We start from the raw sequence: 19,782 nt of genomic DNA on the forward strand, positions 1-19,782 counted from the left end.
ACACCGGGCCCATCTAGGAGTGGCACTGCAGTGTCACGCAGGATGTCCCTTCCAAAAAACCCTCCCCAAACAGCACATGACGCAAAGAAAAAAAGAGGCGCAATGAGGTAGCTGACTGTGTGAGTAAGATAAGCGACCCTAGTGGCCGACACAAACACCGGGCCCATCTAGGAGTGGCACTGCAGTGTCACGCAGGATGGCCCTTCCAAAAAACCCTCCCCAAACAGCACATGACGCAAAGAAAAAGAAAAGAAAAAAGAGGTGCAAGATGGAATTGTCCTTGGGCCCTCCCACCCACCCTTATGTTGTATAAACAGGACATGCACACTTTAACCAACCCATCATTTCAGTGACAGGGTCTGCCACACGACTGTGACTGATATGACGGGTTGGTTTGGACCCCCCCCCAAAAAAAAAGAAGCAATTAATCTCTCCTTGCACAAACTGGCTCTACAGAGGCAAGATGTCCACCTCATCATCATCCTCCGATATATCACCGTGTACATCCCCCTCCTCACAGATTATCAATTCGTCCCCACTGGAATCCACCATCTCAGCACCCTGTGTACTTTGTGGAGGCAATTGCTGCTGGTGAATGTCTCCACGGAGGAATTGATTATAATTAATTTTAATGAACATCATCTTCTCCACATTTTCTGGATGTAACCTCGTACGCCGATTGCTGACAAGGTGAGCGGCGGCACTAAACACTCTTTCGGAGTACACACTTGTGGGAGGGCAACTTAGGTAGAATAAAGCCAGTTTGTGCAAGGGCCTCCAAATTGCCTCTTTTTCCTGCCAGTATAAGTACGGACTGTGTGACGTGCCTACTTGGATGCGGTCACTCATATAATCCTCCACCATTCTTTCAATGGTGAGAGAATCATATGCAGTGACAGTAGACGACATGTCCGTAATCGTTGTCAGGTCCTTCAGTCCGGACCAGATGTCAGCATCAGCAGTCGCTCCAGACTGCCCTGCATCACCGCCAGCGAGTGGGCTCGGAATTCTGAGCCTTTTCCTCGCACCCCCAGTTGCGGGAGAATGTGAAGGAGGAGATGTTGTTGACAGGTCGCGTTCCGCTTGACTTGACAATTTTCTCACCAGCAGGTCTTTCAACCCCAGCAGACTTGTGTCTGCCGGAAAGAGAGATCCAAGGTAGGCTTTAAATCTAGGATCGAGCACGGTGGCCAAAATGTAGTGCTCTGATTTCAACAGATTGACCACCCGTGAATCCTTGTTAAGCGAATTAAGGACTCCATCCACAAGTCCCACATGCCTAGCGGAATCGCTCCGTGTTAGCTCCTCCTTCAATGTCTCCAGCTTATTCTGCAAAAGCCTGATGAGGGGAATGACCTGACTCAGGCTGGCAGTGTCTGAACTGACTTCACGTGTGGCAAGTTCAAAGGGCATCAGAACCTTGCACAACGTTGAAATCATTCTCCACTGCGCTTGAGACAGGTGCATTCCACCTCCTATATCGTGCTCAATTGTATAGGCTTGAATGGCCTTTTGCTGCTCCTCCAACCTCTGAAGCATATAGAGGGTTGAATTCCACCTCGTTACCACTTCTTGCTTCAGATGATGGCAGGGCAGGTTCAGTAGTTTTTGGTGGTGCTCCAGTTTTCTGTACGTGGTGCCTGTACGCCAAAAGTGTCCCGCAATTCTTCTGGCCACCGACAGCATCTCTTGCACGCCCCTGTCGTTTTTTAAAAAATTCTGCACCACCAAATTCAAGGTATGTGCAAAACATGGGACGTGCTGGAATTTGCCCAGATTTAATGCACACACAATATTGCTGGCGTTGTCCGATGCCACAAATCCACAGGAGAGTCCAATTGGGGTAAGCCATTCCGCGATGATCTTCCTCAGTTGCCGTAAGAGGTTTTCAGCTGTGTGCGTATTCTGGAAACCGGTGATACAAAGCGTAGCCTGCCTAGGAAAGAGTTGGCGTTTGCGAGATGCTGCTACTGGTGCCGCCGCTGCTGTTGTTGCGGCGGGAGTCCATACATCTACCCAGTGGGCTGTCACAGTCATATAGTCCTGACCCTGCCCTGCTCCACTTGTCCACATGTCCGTGGTTAAGTGGACATTGGGTACAGCTGCATTTTTTAGGACACTGGTGACTCTTTTTCTGAGGTCTGTGTACATTTTCGGTATCGCCTGCCTAGAGAAATGGAACCTAGATGGTATTTGGTACCGGGGACACAGTACCTCCAACAAGTCTCTAGTTGGCTCTGCAGTAATGATGGATACCGGAACCACGTTTCTCACCACCCAGGATGTCAAGGCCTCAGTTATCCGCTTTGCAGTAGGATGACTGCTGTGATATTTCATCTTCCTCGCAAAGGACTGTTGGACAGTCAATTGCTTGGTGGAAGTAGTACAAGTGGTCTTACGACTTCCCCTCTGGGATGACCATCGACTCCCAGCAGCAACAACAGCAGCGCCAGCAGCAGTAGGCGTTACACGCAAGGATGCATCGGAGGAATCCCAGGCAGGAGAGGAATCATCAGAATTGCCAGTGACATGGCCTGCAGGACTATTGGCATTCCTGGGGAAGGAGGAAATTGACACTGAGGGAGTTGGTGGGGTGGTTTGCGTGAGCTTGGTTACAAGAGGAAGGGATTTACTGGTCAGTGGACTGCTTCCGCTGTCGGCCCAAGTTTTTGAACTTGTCACTGACTTATTATGAATGCGCTGCAGGTGACGTATAAGGGAGGATGTTCCGAGGTGGTTAACGTCCTTACCCCTACTTATTACAGCTTGACAAAGGGAACACACGGCTTGACACCTGTTGTCCGCATTTCTGGTGAAATACTTCCACACCGAAGAGCTGATTTTTTTGGTATTTTCACCAGGCATGTCAACGGCCATATTCCTCCCACGGACAACAGGTGTCTCCCCGGGTGCCTGACTTAAACAAACCACCTCACCATCAGAATCCTCCTGGTCAATTTCCTCCCCAGCGCCAGCAACACCCATATCCTCCTCATCCTGGTGTACTTCAACACTGACATCTTCAATCTGACTATCAGGAACTGGACTGCGGGTGCTCCTTCCATCACTTGCAGGGGGCGTGCAAATGGTGGAAGGCGCATGCTCTTCACGTCCAGTGTTGGGAAGGTCAGGCATCGCAACCGACACAATTGGAGTCGGACTCTCCTTGTGGATTTGGGATTTCGAAGAACGCACAGTTCTTTGCGGTGCTACTGCTTTTGCCAGCTTGAGTCTTTTCATTTTTCTAGCGAGAGGCTGAGTGCTTCCATCCTCATGTGAAGCTGAACCACTAGCCATGAACATAGGCCAGGGCCTCAGCCGTTCCTTGCCACTCCGTGTGGTAAATGGCATATTGGCAAGTTTACGCTTCTCCTCCGACAATTTTATTTTAGGTTTTGGAGTCCTTTTTTTACTGATATTTGGTGTTTTGGATTTGACATGCTCTGTACTATGACATTGGGCATCGGCCTTGGCAGACGACGTTGCTGGCATTTCATCGTCTCGGCCATGACTAGTGGCAGCAGCTTCAGCACGAGGTGGAAGTGGATCTTGATCTTTCCCTAATTTTGGAACCTCAACATTTTTGTTCTCCATATTTTAATAGGCACAACTAAAAGGCACCTCAGGTAAACAATGGAGATGGATGGATACTAGTATACAATTATGGATGGACTGCCGAGTGCCGACACAGAGGTAGCTACAGCCGTGGACTACTGTACTGTGTCTGCTGCTAATATAGACTGGTTAATAAAGAGATGTAGTATGTATGTATAAAGAAGAAATAAAAAAAAACCACGGGTAGGTGGTATACAATTATGGACGGACTGCCGAGTGCCGACACAGAGGTAGCTACAGCCGTGGACTACCGTACTGTACTGTGTCTGCTGCTAATATAGACTGGTTGATAAAGAGATGTAGTATGTATGTATAAAGAAGAAAGAAAAAAAAAACCACGGGTAGGTGGTATACAATTATGGACTGACTGCCGAGTGCTGACACAGAGGTAGCTACAGCCGTGGACTACCGTACTGTACTGTGTCTGCTGCTAATATAGACTGGTTGATAAAGAGATGTAGTATGTATGTATAAAGAAGAAAGAAAAAAAAACCACGGGTAGGTGGTATACAATTATGGATGGACTGCCGAGTGCCGACACAGAGGTAGCTACAGCCGTGGACTACTGTACTGTGTCTGCTGCTAATATAGACTGGTTAATAAAGAGATGTAGTATGTATGTATAAAGAAGAAAGAAAAACCCCCACGGGTAGGTGGTATACAATTATGGATGGACTGCCGAGTGCCGACACAGAGGTAGCTACAGCCGTGGACTACTGTACTGTGTCTGCTGCTAATATAGACTGGTTGATAAAGAGATGTAGTATGTATGTATAAAGAAGAAAGAAAAAAAAACCACGGGTAGGTGGTATACAATTATGGACGGACTGCCGAGTGCCGACACAGAGGTAGCTACAGCCGTGGACTACCGTACTGTACTGTGTCTGCTGCTAATATAGACTGGTTGATAAAGAGATGTAGTATGTATGTATAAAGAAGAAAGAAAAAAAAACCACGGGTAGGTGGTATACAATTATGGATGGACTGCCGAGTGCCGACACAGAGGTAGCTACAGCCGTGGACTACTGTACTGTGTCTGCTGCTAATATAGACTGGTTGATAAAGAGATGTAGTATGTATGTATAAAGAAGAAAGAAAAAAAAACCACGGGTAGGTGGTATACAATTATGGACGGACTGCCGAGTGCCGACACAGAGGTAGCTACAGCCGTGGACTACCGTACTGTACTGTGTCTGCTGCTAATATAGACTGGTTGATAATGAGATGTAGTATGTATGTATAAAGAAGAAAGAAAAAAAAACCACGGGTAGGTGGTGTACAATTATGGACGGACTGCCGAGTGCCAACACAGAGGTAGCTACAGCCGTGGACTACTGTACTGTGTCTGCTGCTAATATAGACTGGTTGATAATGAGATGTAGTATGTATGTATAAAGAAGAAAGAAAAAAAAACCACGGGTAGGTGGTATACAATTATGGATGGACTGCCGAGTGCCGACACAGAGGTAGCTACAGCCGTGAACTACCGTACTGTGTCTGCTGCGACTGGATGATAAATAATGATATAAAAAATATATATATATCACTACTGCAGCCGGACAGGTATATATTATATAATGACGGACCTGCTGGACACTGTCTGTCAGCAGAATGAGTTTTTTATAGAATAAAAAAAAAAACACCACACAAGTCACACGACGAGTGTTTAACTTTTTCAGGCAATCACAATATAGTATACTACTAACTATACTGGTGGTCAGTGTGGTCAGGTCACTGGTCAGTCACACTGGCAGTGGCACTCCTGCAGCAAAAGTGTGCACTGTTTAATTTTAATAATATGTACTCCTGGCTCCTGCTATAACCTATAACTGGCACTGCTCCCCAGTCTCCCCCACAATTATAAGCTGTGTGAGCACAGTCAGATATATACATAGATGATGCAGCACACTGGGCTGAGCAGTGCACACAGATATGGTATGTGACTGAGTCACTGTGTATCGTTTTTTTCAGGCAGAGAACGGATTATATTAAATAAAACTGCACTGTCTGGTGGTCACTGTGGTCAGTCACTACTAAACTCTGCACTGTCTACAGTACTCCTAAGCTCCAGTAAATCAAGTGTCTCTGTCTCAAATCAATCTCACTCTCTCTCTTCTAATCTAAATGGAGAGGACGCCAGCCACGTCCTCTCCCTATCAATCTCAATGCACGTGTGAAAATGGCGGCGACGCGCGGCTCCTTATATAGAATCCGAGTCTCGCGATAGAATCCGAGCCTCGCGAGAATCCGACAGCGTCATGATGACGTTCGGGCGCGCTCGGGTTAACCGAGCAAGGCGGGAAGATCCGAGTCGCTCGGACCCGTGAAAAAAAACATGAAGTTCGGGCGGGTTCGGATTCCGAGGAACCGAACCCGCTCATCTCTAGCCCAAACCCTTTTTTTCGGTGTGCACCTTCCCTTTGAAAAGTAAGGGAGGGTGCAAATTTATAGTTTGCATGGGGGGGGGGGGGGGGCGCGAACACCCTAGCACCGGCCCTGGGAGTGCACCGTGCTCCCCTCAGTCAGGGTCATTTCCAGGGGTATAGGGGATCAGTGCATTCACTCCCTTTCCCCACCGTACACAATGCAGAGAAGACTGCGGCTGCACTTAGAGGCAACAGTCTCCCTGGTAAGAAGGGGTGGTGGTGGGCTCGGGCCTCTTCAACGAGCCCGGCCCAGGTAATTAGTACACGCTTCTGTTCCCTCTCGGCACACCTGAATTTAGGTAGTTTCCAGTTGGGATCAGTCAGAGAGTACCAGAAGAGGTTCCGAGTGTGTCGTCTTTTGAAGAAAATGGATGGCAGGATTTCGGGTTTAATCACGAGTGTGAGATATAATTGTGGGGGACTATAGTGCTTTATAGAGACACCAGGTAGTTTGGTTTGATTAGCTCTTTCACGCTGACATACCAGGAGGGTCTGGTTCTGACAACCTGGAATCAACTATCAACTCCCTGGAGATTTTTCACAGTATTTAAAAATGATATATTATTTAAAGTGCACCAGTTAAACATCACACTAATTGTATAATGGTAATGGATGACTGATAATGTCAGACTTTAACTGATGAATATGTTTTGGGGTTTTTATTTGACAACTAAATTTTATTTCTTTAAAATGTTTTTATATTATTGAATTATTTACTTCTGGAACATTTCTGTACTAGTTTCTCGCAAATTGCAATGTGCCAGCCACACTAACAATGGTTATTTCCAACTTGCCAAACCACTTTTAAGGTTTAAAGAATCCATCTGGAAAAGTCATTAAATATACAATAACATACAATTTATAAACCAAAAGGCATAATTTTATTCAGCGTACTGTGCATATATCATTACTACTAAGCATTAAACTAGCAAAATTGCTGCTGTTTAGTCCAAGATCAATCTTTATAGACATGTTTGTGGAAAGTTCATGGACATATTTTACATAATAAATATCTGATGTTTAAAGTGAAGGTAACAAGTTTTGAACCTTTGAACCTATTGGGATAAGGCAGAGTTGAATGCAAGTTTGCCATAGTTGCTCCCAAATTGTGAGCAGGGATCTAAGGCCTGTAATTTGAGAAAATTGCAGACACTTTTCGTCCGTCTGCACATGCGTGAAGTCCGCATTGTACATGTGCGGACTTCTGCATTGCGATCACAATTTAATTGCCAGCGGAAGCCGTCGGGGGCATCATCGTGGCATTTTAGGGGAATGTTCCGGTCCACGTAGATATGTCCGGACCATTCTCAGGGCAGCCATGTGATGTCACACGTGGCTGCTCCAATTTAAAAGATTGTGGCAGTGCTCCTGCATATGCAGCATGGCATCCCTGGATCTGCGATGCGATCGCAATTGAATTGCCGCAGGGTGGCAACTTGTATACTGGGCGGCTTTACCCTTGCCTGCTATTAGGCCTAAAATTGGCCGGGATTTAATCCCCGGGATTGGAGCCCCCTTGTTATTTCAATGACAGACAGCATTGTGCATCCTCTGGAGGCTCAGACGCTGCCCAGCTACGTCCTCCCGGCTCCCCCTGCCCCGGCTGTGCGAATTGTGCAGCATGACGTCAAGTCAGAGGTCACACTGCACAGCCTGACGCCAACCGCCCGTGGTGCCCGGACCGCCGCCCACCGCCTGCAGCAAGTGAACCCGCCCGCACTCCCAGAGGATGGTGAGTAGTTCTGTGGGCTGGGTGGGTACTGAAGATTTTAATTTTAAAATCTTCAACCCAATCCCAGGTATCCCGGGATTCCCGGGATTGATCATTTTTCAATCCCGATACCCGGGATTGAAAAAAAGGCCCAGGATTGGCCTCCCTATACTGAACCTAAATCAGGTCTTAAATGCGTATATTAATTGTATGCTTCTATGCATCCAGATAGAGTCATATACCTACATTTGGTTTCATAGCTGTCATTATCAGTGGCTACGGTGACGTGATTCAGTGCAAATCGTGTCGTCAATCGTGGGACCGTCCACTTCACTTTGTAAATGGGTGGATGGATGGCGTGTAGCAGATAGCTCCAGGAGACCTGCCCAAGCTTCAAGATGGCCTGGGAGTCTCCCCGCCATTCTGGGAGTGTCAGCAAGTATGCATCAAATCGTTTCTCGGTGAAGTTCATTAGAACATTCTATTTATTTATTTCAGTGGTTCTCAACATAAACCCTCAAACAGGTCATGTTCGGAGGCTGTCTGTGGAAGCAGGTGGGATAATTGCTGACAAGAAACAGACAAGGGGGGTTTCCTGACCCAGGAAATTAAATTAACATATGTGTGCATGATTTAAAACCCCCCCCACAAAACAGGACTGGAGTTGAGAACCCATAATATCTTTTATGAACATATTGACCAACTTATTTTATAGACACTATGGAGAGCGGTATAAGCTTTCTTACGTATGTTTTACTGATAAATATCATCACCAGCACATAGTTATTGCCTGCTCTACTGGAATGCCCAGACTTCTATATTAGGGTAGGTGTCCAAAACTATTATTAGAACAGACAAGTCTACTGGTAGTCTGGGGCTTTACCTGACAATGGCAACACGGACTTGTTTTTCCCCTCAAATTAAGGAGATTTTCAGACAATTTTAGCCGCCATATCGGCATACTGTATGTAATAGCCAGAGATTTGAAGGCTGAAAACACAAGCTGTTGGCAATGTGCAGCGGGTTTAAAAACCCACACATTGGGCGGCATTCAATTCTTTTCACCCCCTTCCACACCCGTTCTGTTTCGGCTGATGGGCATGGTATAATAATTTCAGCTCGCTACCCCCAGAGCAGCAGGGGCGCCCAACCCTTTACGCAACTAAACCAGATTACTATGGGCGCGATATGTGCGATCACAGGAATCACTTTAGAAAGGAGATTGGGTGTGATATAATATTTGACTACCGCCCATTTACCTCTGTTCGCGCATCATAGTAACATAACAAAAATCTATAGGGTGTGAGCCCCTGACACCTCCCTAAATTAAGTAACCACCTCAAATTATAAGTTGATGTATATATATAATATATATATATATCCAAAACACCAGGAGGCGCACAATAGTGTGGTGTTTTTTAAAAACAGAACAACTTTACTAGAGAATAAAAACACTCACAACGATCGTGGTGATATATAACAAGAACATATCACAATAGCGCATATGGACAGATTTAGAACCTGGATTGTCCAGCCTCACTACCACGATCACAGCTCATCGCTCTGTGACGACAGCACATTCATGTCATTAGCCACGCCCAGATGCGTTTCGTCCGTCAGGACTTCGCCACACACCCACTGACGAAGTCCTGACGGATGACTAATGATGTGAACGCGCTGAGGTCACGGAGCGGTGAGCTGTGATCGTGGCAGTGCAAGCAGCTGCTGGTTTTTAACCAATTGAGACATTCCTAATTAATTATAGCGCTCCCCAAATAAAACTATTTTATATTATTTCTCATATATATATATATATGAGCAGAATGGAGGGCACAGGTGTGAGTGACAAAATCACAGTTCCATTTAATGACAATAAAAGCTCACATACATCTTAGTTTTAAATAATCGGCTTAGCGTTCTCATGCGGTGGCCCAGCCTCCTGGCAGCTTTCTACCGTAATCCCTCACACAGCAGATTTCGGGTGCCGCGATAACAGCTCACTCGCACACAGGAACCAGCTGGGTGACGTCAGCACGTCCAACGTTCCATAAGCCACGCCTAACGCATTTCGGCAGAGGACTTTGTCAGACCCCCTGACAAAGTCCTCTGTGTGAATGTTTTGATATGACTTCATGCACCTACAGTAAAGTATTTCAACTGTTGATGTTATTTTTTACATGACTTGGTACAATGAAATACATATGTAATACCAGTAGATGGGATACCAACAGCGCCATCCCGCCATCCTGAATACCATCAGCCTGCACAGCGAGCCCTCTCGCTTTGGGCCTGGCGGCGAGCTTCACATACCACAGGTTATATTTTCACTCGGATGGTGGCGTGGACCCACCACTCGTGTGGGAATACCAGCCTTCGTGCAGTATTCCGACTTCCGACATTTTACTGGTATATTAACTGTATCCCGATACAATACATCCTTGTTAAGCATTCATTATAGAATTCCCTTGTCCTTTGCCTTTGAATGAGGTTGTGAAGATTGCACACCACCTTAAGTATTTGGATACACCCTCTGGACCTTGGAGGATTTTTAAAGAAGAATAATAATAACACCGTGTCTTACTACTGAATTAGTCATTTGTTCTATGCAACATTTTATGGCCACACAGAACATTTTATAACTTGTTTTATCATTTGAAAGCCAAACCAGCTTCATAAACTATACTTGTGCATACAAAATTCAGTAAGATATTCCATGCTAACATTTACACAAGACACTTTCACCAGGGATCAAATAAAATATAATGAAGTAGGACTGTGCCAGAGATAAATCACAGTTCAAACAACAACTTGTTCACCCTTTAGGTACTCTGTAGTAGCAGTAGATAAACACAAGAAACAAAAACAAAAAAAATCAAATAATGTAATCTGGTCTAAAGCCATAGTCTAATATTTTCCAATGCACTCAATCATCCAGAACCAATGCAGAACCTCACTGAGTCACTTTAAACATGCCAATATTGAAAAATGGTAAACCGGCAGAATATGTTGAAAGAAGACATTCTGCATAAAATATCTACCACCAATATACTATTATGCCTATTAAGCAATAGCTGGCATGTAATAAATCATTCATGAATTATCTACATATCTTTCTATCACTGATTTGTCATGTTTTACAGAATTTATGTGTGCTGCCTTTGAACACACATGAGTCTCTGGTGTAATGGAAATAACAGTCCAACTGGCTCTGATACAACTTATTCTTTTTAACTGTGGAAATGTTTAAATATAAATGTTAGGTCAGGGTTCTGGGTAGTCTATAGGGCTGATTCCCCGTTGTGCCCAAATCCATTTTGTGGACAGATCTTGCAAGTTTGCAATTTTGAGCAAATATAGGCAAGTCAGAGTCATTTGTCAAGCAACATACTCTGACTCATTCAGCACCTCTCACAAACCTGCCGTTTTCATCTAAAAATATTTCCAGGATCAGACCCTTTCTGACCCAGGATGCGACTCTTATCCACTCACTGATCATCTCCAGACTGGACTACTGTAATCTCCTCCTGACTGGCATTCCTGGCAAATACCTCTCTCCACTCAAATCTATCCTCAATGCTGCTGCCCGGCTCATTTTCCTCACCAAACGCACTACGTCCACTTCTCTTCTCTTACAAGACCTTCACTGGCTCCCCTTCCCTTTCAGAATCCTTTTCAAGCTTCTCACACTCACTTACAAAGCCCTCACCCTCTCCTCTCCCATCTACATCTCTGACCTTATCTCCCTTTACACTCCCACCCGTCCTCTTCGCTCTGCTAATGCACGCCAACTCTCCTGCCTACGGATTACTTCCTCCCACTCCTACCTCCAAGATTTTTCACGTGCTGCACCACTTCTCTGGAATTCCCTACCTCTCCCCCTCAGACTCTCCACCTCCCTACAAAACTTCAAACGGGGTCTCAAGACCCACTTCTTCACCAAACCCAACCAAATCTCATCCTAGCCCTCTGTTCCATGCTCTCTATGTACCCCATCTGTGTCACCCCAGTCTGTCTACCCCTCCCCTTTAGAATGTAAGCTCTCACGAGCAGAGCCCTCTTCCCTCATGTGCTTATCCTTTTTCTTACTTTAATAATCTTCAGCTGCACCAAATCCAGCAGTCTTCTGCCACGTGATACTTATTCCAGTGTCATCTGCTGATGTAGATATGTTTATTTATCCTGTACTTGTCCTATATTGTCATCAACTGTAATTTGCTGTTTTCCTGTTTGATTATTTGTTTATGTACTCGGGAGCTGCGGAACCCTTGTGGCGCCATATAAATAAAGGATAATAATAATAATAATAATAACATACTCCCGCTGTCTGAGCCCAACGCTGTCACATCTCCTGCTAGGGTGCTCCAGCTGGCAATTACAGTAAGCATAAACATATTGAGGATGGCTAGCTGCTGGCTACTTGGCGCCTTTTTCTATCTTTTGTAAAGCAAAATCAAGAAAATCCCCCATGTTGGACTGTTCAGTGACTTTGGCTTCTCCCAATCATAGAAGGCAAGCTTCCACCTGACCAGAGGCACCAATGACTGATCAGAGTGCCGTGTTTAAGACCCTCATATCTGCTCATTGCCAATACAACTTGTATCTTACCAGTTCCTGGTTCCGCAATCAGAAGCTCTGCTTCCTGGATTGATTGCTAACCTATCACCTGGTTCACAAGTATTGTACATGCTATAGCTCTGAGCTCATCAGTTCCTGTTTCCTGCTTTCAGTTTCTTCCAGCTAGCTTTTGCCTGCAATCCTGTGCAGTCCCACACTGCTAATCACTTCTAGTCTGCAAGCCTATGCAATTAACCTTTGGTCTCCTATGTAGTCCTACACTGCTAACCATCTCCATCTCCGGGGTATTTCTGGAGAGTCCCGTTTTTTTGTGATGGCCCCATGTCCCACTGCAGCCCGTGGGTGGGACAGCGGGACCATCACCCAAAAAAATGGGACTCTCCCGTGAGAATCAGGACAGTTGCATACCTCCCAATTTTGAGACTGTCCAAGGAAATTAGGGGTGCGGCCTCGCAGTAATGGGTGTGGCTTCATGTCAAGGGGGCATGGCCTCACAGCAAGTGCCATCATCGCGAGCCATACCCCTGTTTTAAACACTATGGCGGCATGGACAGCGCTCTGTGAATTGCTGACCTTGTCCCCTGTCCCTCTCTCGCAGTGAATAGTCGCTGTGAACATACACACAGCATCTATTCACGCTGCTCTGCTAAGCAGAGCAGCAAGTGAGAGTGTCTCCCAACTAGCCCCCCCCACCACGGGACACTGTGGCCCACAGGTGGGACAGTCCACAAAAAACGGGCTTTTCCCGCCAAAATCGGGAGAGTTGGGAGGTATGCAGTTGGGAGTTACAGGTGTGGTTCAGTGTTTCATTCAGATTTCCATCAGGTCCGGTTCTAGACCTTGTGGCGTCCAGGGCAAACATTTCCTTTGGCACCTCCCTTCCCAATTGAAATTAAGGACAGTGCGACAAAAATATAGGGGCATGGCTTCACAGAGAAGGGGGTGGCCACATAATAGTACTATGGAGAGATAGTTAGTGTGGATCTGAAGCGCTACCAAACCTATGTGACCATGGGTCAAAAAACACCTAGGATCTCCATGTGCTCCTGATTGATAGGAATGTGGTAATTGGTGATGTGAGACCGCTAGGTGTAAGTATTGATGATAAAAAGCAAGATTAAAGAATAAAATGCTTTATAAGTAAAAAAAAAGTACAATAAGGGATGCAATTTAAAAACACAATGAAACATGAAAATGACAACAAACATGTAAAAAACATGTGATGTAAAAACAAGTGGTATCAATGTTCTCATGGGTGACGGCATTCACCATGAACAATTTTTTTTAATGAAAAGGTGATCATACCCGGTGTAGATGTATGGAACCACTGGTGGTGTGAGAAAAGCAGAGTGAAGCCACCCTGCTGAGCTCCAACGTTTGTCACCTGGTGAATGTTGATGTCCAATCCTTTGAGCACAAAACTGGAGCAACAAATGTAACAAGGAATTTTGACATTTTGTTTGGATCCCTTTTATAAGGAATTTAATATAATTTGCCCTCATCAAACATGGCGTTCACAAAGGTACACTAACAGTCCTGTGGGAAACTAAAGATGGCCCCAGACCGGAAGTGGGATCACGGGCACATGCATAGTCAAAGCCACGACCAGGAGTACCTAAAACCTCATGACCGGAAGCACCGAAATTGCAACCCTTATTGTACTTTTTTTTTTTTTTTTTTACTTATAAAGCATTTTATTATTTAATCTTGCTTTTTATCATCAATACTTACCCAGTGCCCAGTGGTCTCACACCACCAATTACCTCAGAAAAGTATCAGTTCACATTACACCACACAGTAGTGTCCATCAGTCACATTACACCATACAGTAGTGTCCCTTATACATGCCAGGAAGAGCCCCTTATATACAGTATATTGCACCAGAGAGAGCCCCTTATACACATTATGCCAGGTAGAGCCCCTTTTATGCACGTAATACCAGGTAGAGACCCTTTTATACATGTTACGTCAGGTAGAGCCCTTTCTATACACATTATGCCAGGTAGAGCCCCTTATACACATTGCGCCAGTAGAGCTGCTTATACACGTTGTGCTAGGTAGAGCCTCTTACACACGTTACACAAGGTAGAGCCCCTTATATACGTTGTGTCATGTACAGCTTCTTATACACATTGTGCCAGGTAAAGCCTCATACACATTGCACCAGGTTGAGCATGTTATAAACATTGCACCAGGTAGCCCCTTATACACATTGAGCCAGATAGAGCCCCTTATACACATTGAACCAGGTAGCCCCTTATACACATTGTGCCAGGCTGAGCCCCTTACACACGTTACACTAGATAGAGCCCCTCACACACGTTACACCAGATAGAGCCGCTTATACACGTTGCACCAGGTAGAGCCTCTTATACATGTTGCGCCAGGTAGAACCCCTTATATACATTGCATCATGGTTTTATTTTCTCAGAATGAACGCAGAACACTATCCATTTCACAGTAAGATGTTTACGGCCTTGTCACTAACTGGCAGAGCCACCGGCTAGCTATTCCAGCATCGGTCATACAGACAGATCTTACATACCCTAGACTCCTTCTCCCCCAGACTGACAGGCAAATGACATTCCTACCTTGCCTTTAAAAAGGAGCACCTTCCAGCAGCTCTGTTTTGATTACTCACTTACCTTCAGCTGTGCCAGACTGGACAGGAGAAAGACAGTGAAATCAACTAGCAGGTAAAACACACATTTCTTTATCCTCCAAATGCATGACTTCCATGGGGTTAATATCAAAACACCCCTGGTTCCTCTGTAGCACACTGCCCCTGTTGCCACTCTTAGGCAAATATAGAAATCATGTTTATTATTTTTCATTCTTTTCTTGCTCAAGAGAGGCATACATGAATGCACATATCTCCTTAGGGATCACCAAGTAACAAAAACAATCATAAGCAATAATGCCACAGAAAGAAAATAAAAGACCTTTCCTAACACTTAGACATATTTAAATACACCCACAGTTGCCAAAAAAGCTTTATCAGATCCAATTGGATATTATTTGCATTGCATTACAGACCCCTGTGGGTTTCAAAGAGATTTTTTACATCCAAATACTTAGAAAACAATGCCAGGTTTCCTTCTCAGTATAGGCACAAGTCTTAAGAGAAACATAGAAGAAAGAAATAAAGGCCCCAGACACGGCAGGAATGTTACATGCTGCCAAGAAGTGTATTGAAGTAAGGTTCCATTTACAGAACATATGAAAATTATAATCATGGAACCGAAACACAATTCTGATTTCACTGTCCTTATCCCTGAAAATTATCTTTCCATGCAGTTTTCTGCATAATACAAACATAGGAGCATCCAAATTTCTCACAAAAATACATTTATGGCAATGAGCCACAGTGGCAAGTCTTAGCAAAATGGTTCAAAATGACATTTAATTGGGCTTAACTTTCAAAGTTCAGGGGCTAGATGTCTGGCTTAAACTAAACATACAGATAGTTCTATGGGGGTCATTCAGATCTGATCGTAGATGTGCTAAATTTATCACATCTATAAACAGTTACTCTAACATGCGGGGGGATGCCAAGGACAGCGCTAGACCGCTCTGCATGTCTGGCCCTACCCCCCCCCCCCTGCACCCAGAGCCGGCCTTAGGCATAGGCAAACTAGGCAATTGCCTAGGGCATTTGGTATGCTTAGGGGCACCAGCAGCTTCTGCTGATTAAAATGATATGCGGCATGCCTATATTCTGTGTGTAGCATTTCGTATGCAGATACAGCCGCAGCCGCGCACAGAATATAGGCATGCTGCATATCATTTTAATCAGCAGAAGCTGCTTGTGCATCCTAGCCACATAGTGATGCAAATAAGATGCATTTTCATAAACAAAAGGCACCCGACGTTAGCAGAGCTGCCAGCTGACTCATGCCAGGCATCTCTTGCAGAACTAGAGGTGGTGCTAGGGGGCACCAGACAAAATCTTGCCTAGGGCATCATATTGGTTAGGGCCGGCTCTGCCTGCACGGGTGCAGAAGCATTGCATGGCGGCGATGCTTTCGTACCCGCCGAGTAGCTCCCTGCCTGCGCAGCCTGTCACGCAGCTGCCGCGGCCTACCCCCGCAACAGTCCGGACATGCCTGCGATGTCCAGACTGTGCCCCACCAATGGCGTTCTAATGTCATTGGCAAGCCTCCTCCCGCCCCGCGACCGCCTCTGCCTGTCAACCAGGCAGAGGCGATCGCAGCCCTGAGATGCTTTTAGCATCTCACTGGGCCTCCCGGGGTGCGCACACGGTGTGCCCGCTGCGCAAGCGCACTCCAAAAAAGGCTTCAGACTGCGATCACTGCAGCGATCCAGTCTGAATTACCCCCTTAGACAGTTTGGTTGCATTAAACTGGACCCAAATTGCTTTGTGCTGGGGTCTGAAATGATCATTAATTATGATCAGTATCAGTCCTCTACCTAAAGGGCCCCATACACTTATACGATATGATGGTCCGTCATGTCGTATAAGATTTCCCTTCAAACTCCCAGCAGCCTCCCGGGCGGCAGGATAGTATAAGATACATCGTATGCGGTCTTTTTGCATGTAATGTATCTTATACGATCCCAGCCATTCCTGCGGGATCCGACATATTACGAGTGCAGCACTCGTGATATGTCGGATTTAGGGTGATCCGATCTGATGCTCAGGGGAACGCGCAACAGATCGAATCAGATGTAAAGCACAACGAAAATGCCCGATTTCACCCAATATATCGGCCCGAATGCCCTAATTGGGCTGAAATTGGGCATTATCGTTCTAGTGTATGGGGCCCTTTAGTCTGGCGGACTGTTACTTAATTGCAGTAGTAAAGGTTTGCAGGGTTAGTCACACGGCTCTGAGGTTACTACAAATTCTGGAGTCTTTGTGGACGCTCCAATATAGTCGCTTCAGATTCTGAACACAGTCCCTGACTCTGAGGAGCTCTGGTTGCTTGATGTGCAGACCAATGGTCCTCTCTATAAGGCCATATGATCTGGTTGGTCTAGGTACTGTCCACTTGGACTCCACTTTATACCATAGAAGACCCTCTAGGCACTTTTACAGGACATCCACTGGCCACCAATTGGTATTAATTCAATATAGTCTATGGGTTCCCTCCGCAAAATTCTCTGAGATGGATTTGAAGTATCCCTCCCAGTACTCTTCTTTCTTGCATGTGCAGTCAGTAGACTACGCATGTATATAGTAGCATAAACTGGGTCCCAATCTGAAAGTGAAGTGATTGCATTGGCAAATGCATCAGAATGGTTGCAATACAGAAACCAAATCTATCAACCTACCACCCATTCTGTGTACTGCACCGTGTACTGGACACACTGTCTCCTCAATGCCACAGAACAGCTGTTTCCAGCTCTCAGCTTTGTTTGAAGAGTTACATTCTAATTGGTATTATATATACGTGTCTGTGCACTGTATAGCCTTTTTTATTGTTTATCCATTGTTAGAGTCTGAGTAGCTCCATTTATACAGCAGTGCAAATTTAGAACAACGATATTAAGAGTGCCTGATAGGTCCAGTATCTTTCTCTTTGCACTAAGACTAAAAATGTGCATAGTGGTAAGCGTTCAATCCGGTGGTGATTTTTTCATTGTATATGATGCACATGCTGGGGGAAGTAAGCTTGTTTTATTACTGACAGTCATACAAATATCAGTACCTACAAAAAAGTTCCACAATACCATACCAGTCCACATGCCATTTTCAAGGAAATGTGAATGGGTAGGATTAGATATATGCAGACTGTAAGCAGAGATGAATCGTGGAGCCATGGCACACAGAGCAAGAGCATGCTATGGCACACTATGTCCGTCGCTTCAGTATCAAACTCTGCCATGACGTGACATGTAGAAGTGAAACAACCAATATACACAACAACAAAAAATGCTTCTGAGAATTTTTCATTTACATAATGCAAAGTTGCAGCATGGACAATTAAAGTTGCCTCATTTTCCACACTCCCAGAAGCCCCACTATGGGAAAATAAGCTATGGCATTTATGTAGAAGATCATTTAAAAAAATCCATCTGGACAGTGGTCGTAGCAGCAAATTTGTTAGCAGTTGGGCAAAACCATGTGACTTGCGGGGGGGGGGGGGGGGGGCAGATATAACATGTGAAGAGAGAGTAGATTTGGGTGGGGTGTGTTAAAACAGAAATCTAAATTGCAGTGTAAAAATAAAGCAGACAGTATTTACTCTGCGCATAAACAAAATAACCCACCCAAATCTAACTCTCTCTGCAAATGTTATATCTACCACACCTGTGGTGCACATGGTTTTGCCCAACTGCTAACAAATTTGCTGCTATGATCAGGTCTGAATTACCCCTTTTGCCCTACAGTTACTAATAGATGGCATGTGAATCAATCACAGCTGGACCCGCCATCTGGCAAATGCCAAAAGGTATGGGGGGATTGTGTACATGCCCACACAAAGCTCTCAACTTAGATTAGCACCCTCCCACCTATCTGAGGGTGTTTTTAATTAGCATGGATTGGTGGGCCTATATTTTTGACCAAAAATTATGCTAAGCATGTCAATTTTGCCCTATGTTAGATTATTCTGATTAGCAGTGCTTAGTACCATTGAGTGTGCATCTGTATTTTTTTTTTTGTGTTAATGCTAGAAGGACGAACGGCCTCATGGGATGGCCCGGCCTTCTGGAGGTCTGGCTGAGCAGCTCCGCCCTCCAAAGCTCTGCTTGGTCAGTAAGCTTTGGTGATGTGATGGCTGTAGGGAGGAGTGGGTGAGTGGTGCCATCAACCTGGGTCCTTGGGGTAGCACTGTCACTGCCTCATGGCCCCTGCATCTGGCTAGCATGGTGTCTGGAAGAGCACAGTATGGCTAGTTGCGGTGTTTTAGGGATGTACCCTGCAGTATGATACTTTACTGACTGTCTTACCTGCATAACAAAACTTAAAAGCTAAAAAGTTACCTTAATCTTATAGATGAGCGGGTTCGGTTCTCAAAGAACTGAACCCTACCGGACTTCACGTCACGAGCCCGGATCCGAGCCCGGCTCGGGTTTTCCCGCCTGACTCGGAAACCAGAACGAGGCAAAACGTCATCATCCCGCTGTCGTATTCTCGCGGGGTTTGGAGTCCATATAAGGAGCCGCGCGTCGCTGCCATTTTCACTCCGGCATTGGAGAGTGTAGAGAGAGGACGGGTCTCCATCCTTTGTGTCCTCAGTGTCCGTGTCTTGTGCTGCATCTGTCCAGTCACAGTGGCTGTGTCCTCTGCTGCCATATGTCCAGTGCTGCTGTATAAGTCCAGTCCAGTGGAGCTGTGTTGTGCTGCATCAGTTCAGTGGTGTATTGTGCTGCATCAGTCCAGTCACAGTGGTGGTGTCCTCTGCTGCCATATGTCCAGTGCTGCTGTATAAGTCCAGTCCAGTGGTGCTGTGTTGTGCTGCATCAGTCCAGTGGGGGTGTGTTGTGCTG

The sequence above is a fragment of the Pseudophryne corroboree genome, chromosome 2 (genome assembly GCF_028390025.1).
Source record: "Pseudophryne corroboree isolate aPseCor3 chromosome 2, aPseCor3.hap2, whole genome shotgun sequence".
NCBI lineage: Eukaryota > Metazoa > Chordata > Amphibia > Anura > Myobatrachidae > Pseudophryne > Pseudophryne corroboree.